This window comes from Lissotriton vulgaris, chromosome 3_1, assembly GCF_964263255.1.
Source record: "Lissotriton vulgaris chromosome 3_1, aLisVul1.2, whole genome shotgun sequence".
Taxonomy (NCBI): domain Eukaryota; kingdom Metazoa; phylum Chordata; class Amphibia; order Caudata; family Salamandridae; genus Lissotriton; species Lissotriton vulgaris.
In genome coordinates, this window is record NC_141689.1 from 50,373,399 (window position 1) to 50,381,226 (window position 7,828).

The following is a 7,828-nucleotide window of genomic DNA, read 5'->3' on the forward strand; positions in this document are numbered from 1 at the left end:
AGTGGTTGTGTGGGATTCTGAGAGCTCAACTTGACATGTTTTACAGCCATCACATGGTCTGGATGCAGAGTAACACAGTTGTGAATATCAGGAGTCTAGGCTAAAGTTATTTTGAGGTCTTATGAAAAACATTGCTGAAAAAAATATGAAGGTAATTGACTTCAGTAACGTGTCTTTAGATGGATGTGACCGTGCTTTCTCCTGATAAGGCTTAGCAATTGAAATAAATTGTCATTTACCAAATTTAGAGTTCTTATGATCATGATGACTCTGACTTTATCTAAGAAAGAAAACACACAATATATTTACTTCCTTGGAAGGGTGATGAGGTGGGATGAAGACAATGTATCTGCGAGAACATGGAAGCATTAAGAGGAGTGATTGGGGAGGCCGAGGAGAGGAGAAAACAACCAGCTCCAACTGTAAACACAAAGTCGACAAGAACAAACAATCAGGTAGTGAGGATCCATCCTCACCACATGATATTGAGAGTGCTTTTACTAAGCATGAGAAGTCGCAAGAGCACATTTAGATTAGGCACTGTAACTTCAAGTGCACCTAGATTATTATCGCGTACAGCATGCAGACATCGAGAAAAAACAGGAAGGAGGGCCTCACTGACTTCTAACTTACCACAGAAGAATCCACTCAAGATGGCATTTAATAAGCATGACAACAAAGATAGGACATTAACCGTTAGGTATTGTTTCAGCAGTATGCAAAATGAACTCTCCAATTCTAATTTCCCATCACCCTCTCAATCCATCCTCCCTATTCACGTTAAACACTGCTGAGCACCACCTAGGCACAGAAATGTCGCCCCTAGTCTGCACAATGTTAAAGCAATTTTAAGAAACATTTTAGAGGTCATTATAAGAGAGCCATATGTAATCAAGATGCCCATTTCCTTTTCCCTTGTCGATCCCTAGCACGTTGAGAAGAGTAAACTACATACAAGAACGACCAACAAATAAGATCCCAGGAGAGATACTGCATCCTATGATGCAAATTGGATATGGTATGTCAAAAGTCTCAATTTAGCTAAACAACACTCATTACAGTAGACACTGAACTGAGTGCTTATACGTTTTTAATTGTATATCCATACAGGCACCTAATATCATACACGTTTAAAATCCCACCCTGATGAAGACCTTCACAGAGAGTCTCAGAGCAACTGTACAAAATTAGCATGTTCAATTACAGGTGCACTTGAGCTGATAAACTGCAGATCTGGAAACAAGTCGGTGAACCTATCTCTGACCTCTCTAGAACCTGGCTAGTAGATTTAATTGAGGGAAAAACATAGATAATAATCCCAATTAGAATTGTTAATCAGTAAGACTTATGTGTGTCAGGCTTGACATTCGTGAAAAAATTGGTGCATGCAGTACTGTTTTAAAGTCCTGAGTCTTATATTCGTTGTGTTTTGTAAATGCTGTACGTTTTGGCACAACTTTGTCTAAGTCGTGCAAAAGTTCTGTACTGTATATACTCACAAAAAACAAAAAAGAGGAGGATGTTGCAAATGTGTATTGTGAAGGTAACCTCGTGTTTGATTAAGAACAAATTAAGGATGAATCCATAATATAAATGGAGTTAATGGCTATTAATAACCCATTGTGCTAGGAGTAAAATACTTGATTTATGGTGTAAGAGGTATTCTGTTTTTTCTTTCTTATTAAAAAATTTGTGTTGCAAAACCATCAAACTTGGTTGTTTATGAAACCTTGTGTCTTGGTAATCATCAATATCATCTCCAGGAAGATTAACAACTTCAGGAAGATGTTTGAAGATGGATCTTTCTTCGAAACCATGGGAGTGAAGAAGAAGAAATGTTTTCCATTTGTTACTGAACCTTGAAGTACCAATAGCTCTGAGGTAAGTTTGAAGGGCGTCAAACCTAACCTCCCATCTGACCGGAGGCTCTCCTCGAGATGCCAGAAAGGAAGGAGGAGGGGTTACAGATTGCATGTCTTTAAAGTGTTTACAGAGCTTAAAACAGAAAATATAAAACAAATGTAAAACACTTGTCAATTGCAGATAGAGTGTGCAAATCACTGTTTTATGATCTGCCAAAATAAGCACAAAGCAAAAAAAAATGGTGTGCAGGTCACCGTCTATTATGACCACAATATAGCACTTGACGATAGAGAAGTGTGCTAATCACTGTTAGATGATCTGCTTTAGTGTGCGGATCACTGTTTCAATCTGCTTGAAACAAGATTACATTAGTTTATGTCTAAATTAAAATTTTAGTAGCAATAGTAAGCAAGTAAGATGGCTGTGGTAAGATGATGACACGTATGGCCTTCGTTGCGGTTTATAGACCGTAATTGTTAAGAGAATAGTTGGCTGAGTCGAGCTGTTAACGTGTTAGGTTGCTATCAATGGTAGCACAAGACGTCCAACGCGACATTGCTTAACAATGCTAAACACGCGTTGAAGAACAGCTGAAGACTCAGATGTGACGTGCGTCACAAACTTAGCGATTAAGAGGTTCGGCAACCAGGCAGCTGTGCGCGCGTCCGTGAAAAGTAGTTAGGCCGCGGGGAAAACAAAGACCCAAATAAAAGCTTGCGCGGTATTTTAAAGTTCCCAGAGACCCTAAAACAGACAGTCCACATCAGATTAAAAACTGCGATAACATGGTAAGTTCCTTTAAACATTTTCTTGAAGACATGTAGCGAAACGATTAAATTCTTCTTTATGGTTTGCGGTAATCATGGTGTGTCGAGGAGAGAGAATGCCAATGTGAAGAAATATAAATGGGGCATTCTTACCACTTTACTGCAACTTGAAGTCTTGACTAGTGGTAGAAATCGAACTTGCTTTGCACGCTGAGTTCATTGTAAAGCTATATAGCATGAATCGTCGCCACAGAAATTGTAATAATAAACTCCAAACAGGCAGCCAGAATATGGTGTGGGATTTATTGAGGTAGAGACAGCAAAATAGATGAAAAACAGCTGGATCCCAACTGCTCTCTCTGACCAATTCAAAACCTAGAACCCAGTGACAGTGCATCCAGGCAACCATAAACATTCCACATGACAGAGCCTAGAATGCAGAACATATTAACTGAGCACAGTGTTATTTATTTAAGTTAAAAACACTATTGAGAGAGTATAACAAATGAACTTGTATATCTTCTTGAACTTTTGCACGCAAATATGTTTATTCCTTATCTTTTTCACCAGATATCAGATTTTTCTTCATTCTCAGGATACAGGATCAACTGATCAAAAAGTTAGGTGTTATCTATCACTCAAGCACCTGTATCTTCTGATATCTGAAAACATATATCCCCAGTTTGAAAAGAAATTTGTGGACTTCCTCGACTGGATGAAAATTAGTTCATCGCTGTGAAGCTGAATACTGGTAGTTTAGATAAACATCTTTGGTATGATACTATTGAACTCTGGTCATTTCTGCCTGACATGTTTAGCAAGATCAGCAGTTTGTTTTGGATAACACCACACCACAACTTAACACCTTAAAACAATATCCAACATATCTGACTACACATATGCGTTATTTATACACAACATACCAACCGGCATATGCTGTCAATTTGTCCGATTGTGTTGATACAACTGGAGGGGGCCGTTCTGTCCTCTGTAAATGGCATGAAAATCATCTATTGGTAATGCTTTAAGGCTAGAAAAGCTGCCATTCGTTAATTATCTATGTCTATGCCAGAATACCCATTTGGCAGCAAAAATGATTCTTGACAAGAAGTAGATTATTTCACTTAATGTAATTGAATGTTAGAGGAAATGTGTTTTATTAACACATTTTATGCTTCTAGTACATATATACTTTTTAAAGTGATAAACCTATAACATTTTAATATATAACATTAGTGTAATGCAAAACAAAAAAAATCATAGTTTTAGTACTACTATATATAAATATATATTTTTATGAAAATATTATAAAAATATTTATATTCACTGAAAAAAACATAGGTTTCAGGCACGTTATAGTTAGGATATAGCATTTAAAAAACCTCAGAAATTCACTGAAATAAACATAGGTTTCAGGGGTGCTATAGTTAGTTGGAAATTTCACTCATACAAAACCATTGAAATTCCCTTGTTATAGTTAGTTCAGCTAACTATAACACACGTGCCCGCAATGTACTGCTGATGACGTCACATAATACATCACTCATGACATGGCATCACTGATGACATCTCAAATGACATCACTGATGACATCGTCCATGTGATCATCTGATGCGCTCCTCACACCCTAAAATACAGACTACCATTCTCGAAACCATAGAACACCAATACTAGTACAGCAACACTATTCTGTGCACTACGCATGTAGAACTCTAATCAGCTAAATAGCATTGATACAGTCTTTTAAATACTCAGTTAGTACCTATACACTCTAGGAATCCTTCTATATGTCCCATGCAGTTATCCAATCATCCATCCAGCACAATCTACATATCCTATCACTTCACCAACACCTAGGCACTTATAAATTGAGCATGCACTCTCTTTGCAGCAATGAAAGTACTCCCGTTATTAGTCATATACTTAAAGAATAGCCTAGCCACTAATACAAGTGCAGGTACAATGTTTTGTGCACTATGCATGCATACCTTTAACCAGCTACATACTATTGATATGCTCTTCTAAATATCCAGTTAGTACCTATGCAGTGTAGGAATCCTCCTATCTGTCCCATGCATTTATCCAATCACCCATCCAGCACTAGCTACTTATCCTATTACTCCACCAATACCTAAGCACTTATAATAACTGAAAAAAAGTTGTAGCATTCTTTGATATGTACTACTGTCAAGGTAAGATTAAGTAATCCAAACACTATCAATGCACAACTACATTCAGCTGTGCACTATATATATAAACCTCTAACCAGCTACTTAGTAAAGTACTACCCATGCAACCTAGGAATCCTCCTGTCTGTACCATGTACTTCTCCAATCACCCATCGACCACTAACTACATATCCTATCACTCCGCAGTACCTAAGGAGTTATAATTTCAACATGTACTCTCTTTGCAGCACTGAAATTATTCTAGTTACTAGTCATATACCTAAGGAATAGCCTAGCCAGTAAAACTAGTACAGATACAACATTCTGTGCACTATGCACGCATACCTCTAATCAGATACATAGCATTGATACAGTTTTTTAAATACTCAGTTAGTACCTACACAGTCTAGGAATTCTTCTGTCTGTCCTATGCAATTGTCCATTTATCCATCCAGCACTATCTACGTATTCTATCACGTCACCAATACCTAAGCACTTATAAATTGAGCATGCGCTCTCTTTGCAGCACTGAAATTACTCCAGTTATTAGTCATATACTTAAAGAATGGCCTAACCAATAATACAAGTGCAGGTACCATATTTTGCACACTATGCATGCAGACCTTTAACCAGCTACATACTATTGATACGCTCTTCTAAATATCCAGTTAGTACATATGCAGTGTAGGAATCCTCCTGTCTGTCCCATGCATTTCTCCAATCATCCATCCAGCACTAGCTACCTATCCTATTACTCCACCAATACCTAAGCACTTATAATAACTGTTTTTTTAACCATTTTCTGATATGTAATACTGTCAAGGTAAGATTAAGTAATCCAAACACTATCAATGCACAACTATATTCAGCTGTGCACTATATATATAAACCTAAAACCAGATACTTAGTAAAGTACTACCCATGCAACCTAGGAATCCTCCTGTCTTTACCATGCATTTCTCCAATCACCCATCCAGCACTATCTACCTATCCTATCACCCTGCAAGACCTAAGTACTTATAATTTTAACATGTACTCTCTTTGCAGCACTGAAATTATTGTAGTTACTAGCCATGTACCTAGGGAATGGCCTAGCCAGTAAAACTAGTACAGCTACAATATTCTGTGCACTATGCATGCAGACCTCTAATCAGCTACATAGCATTGATACAGTCTTTTAAATACTCAGTTAGTACCTACACAGTCTAGGAATCCTTCTATCTATCCCATGCACTTTTCCATTCAACCATTCAGTACTATCTACCTATCCTATCACTCTGCCAATACCTAAGCACTAATACATTTAGCATGCACTCTCTTTGCAGCACTGAAATTGCTCCAGTTATTAGTTGTATACTTAAGGAATGGCCTAGCCACTAACACAAGTGCAGGTAAAATATTTTGTACACTATGTATGCAGTCCTCTAACCAGCCACATGCTATTGATACACTCTTCTAAATACCCAGTTAGTACCTATGCAGTCTAGGAATCCTTCTGTCTGTCCCATGCACTTCTCCATTCACCCATCCTGCACTATCTACATATCCGATCACTCCACCAATACCTAAGCACTTATAAATTCAGCACGCACTTTCTTTGCAACACTGAAATTACTCCAGTTATTAGTTTTATACTTAAGGAATGGCGTGGTCACTAACAAAATGCAGGTACAATATAACTGTTTTTTTTTTACCATTTTCTGATATGTAACACTGTCAAGGTAAGATTAAGTCATCCAAACACTATCAATGCACAACTACATTCAGCTGTGCACTACATATATAAACCTAAAACTAGCTACTTAGTAAAGTACTACCCATGCAACCTAGGAATCCTCCTGTCTGTTCCATGCACTTCTCCAATCACCCATCCAGCACTATCTACGTATCCTATCACCCTGCAATTCCTAAGCACTTATAATTTCAACATGTACTCTCTTTGCAGCACTAAAATTATTCTAGTTACTAGTCATGTACCCAGGGAATGGCCTAGCTATTAACACAAGTACAGCTACAATATTTTGTGCACTATGCATGCACACTTCTAACCAGCTACAAACTATTGATACGCTCTTCTAAATACCCAGTTAGTACTCATGCAGTGTAGGACTCATGTGGTCTGTCCCATGCATGTCTTTAATCACTTATGTACCATTATTTACGTATCCTATCACTCCACCAATACGTAAGCATTTATAAATTAAGTGTTCACTCTGTTTGCAGCACTGTCAGTTACTAGTGATTCTTATAAAATGACCTAGTCACCAACACAAGTACACATAAAATATTCTTTGCATAATCCCTACATATCTCTAAGCAGATACATACTATTGGTCTACTGTACTGAAGTCTTACCCATGCAGTGCAGGATACCTCCTGTCATTCTCATGCAATTCTTCAATCACCCATCAGCACTATGTTCTTATTGTATCAGTCTGCCAATACCTAAGCACTTATGGGGCAGATTTACAAGCACCCTGCGCCACCAGAACGTCACTTTTTGTAACGTATTGATGGCGCCAAGCACTCCTTCATATTTACAAGGAGAGGACTTGCCACCCTACATGGTTTTTCCTCTCCTTGTAAATACGACCCCTTCATACACAGAACTTTGCATTGAAGGGGAGTTCCATAGGTGTTGCTGTGGGTGTTCCCAAGCAACAACCATAGAACAAGACACATCTCCAGATTTATGAGAAATCATAAATCTGGAGATGTGTGTGAATGCTGCACAATCCTAGAGTTGGTGTTGCAAGGCGCAATGAGGAGAATTGTTTTCATTTCTCCTAATTTTTTCCTCTTTCAATGCATACTGCATTCCACAGCATACATTGAAAGAGGAAAATGCCTTTACTGATTGTTTTTGTGCAGGAAGGTGTCCCTTCCTGCACAAAAACAATCTCCGCTCGACACGGACATCCTTGCACCATGGTGCAAGGGTGCCTGTGACACCGCATGGCTGCAGTTTGTGCAGCAGTGCAGGGGGAAGCACAGAGTTGCAACATATTCATGTACATATGTCACATCCCT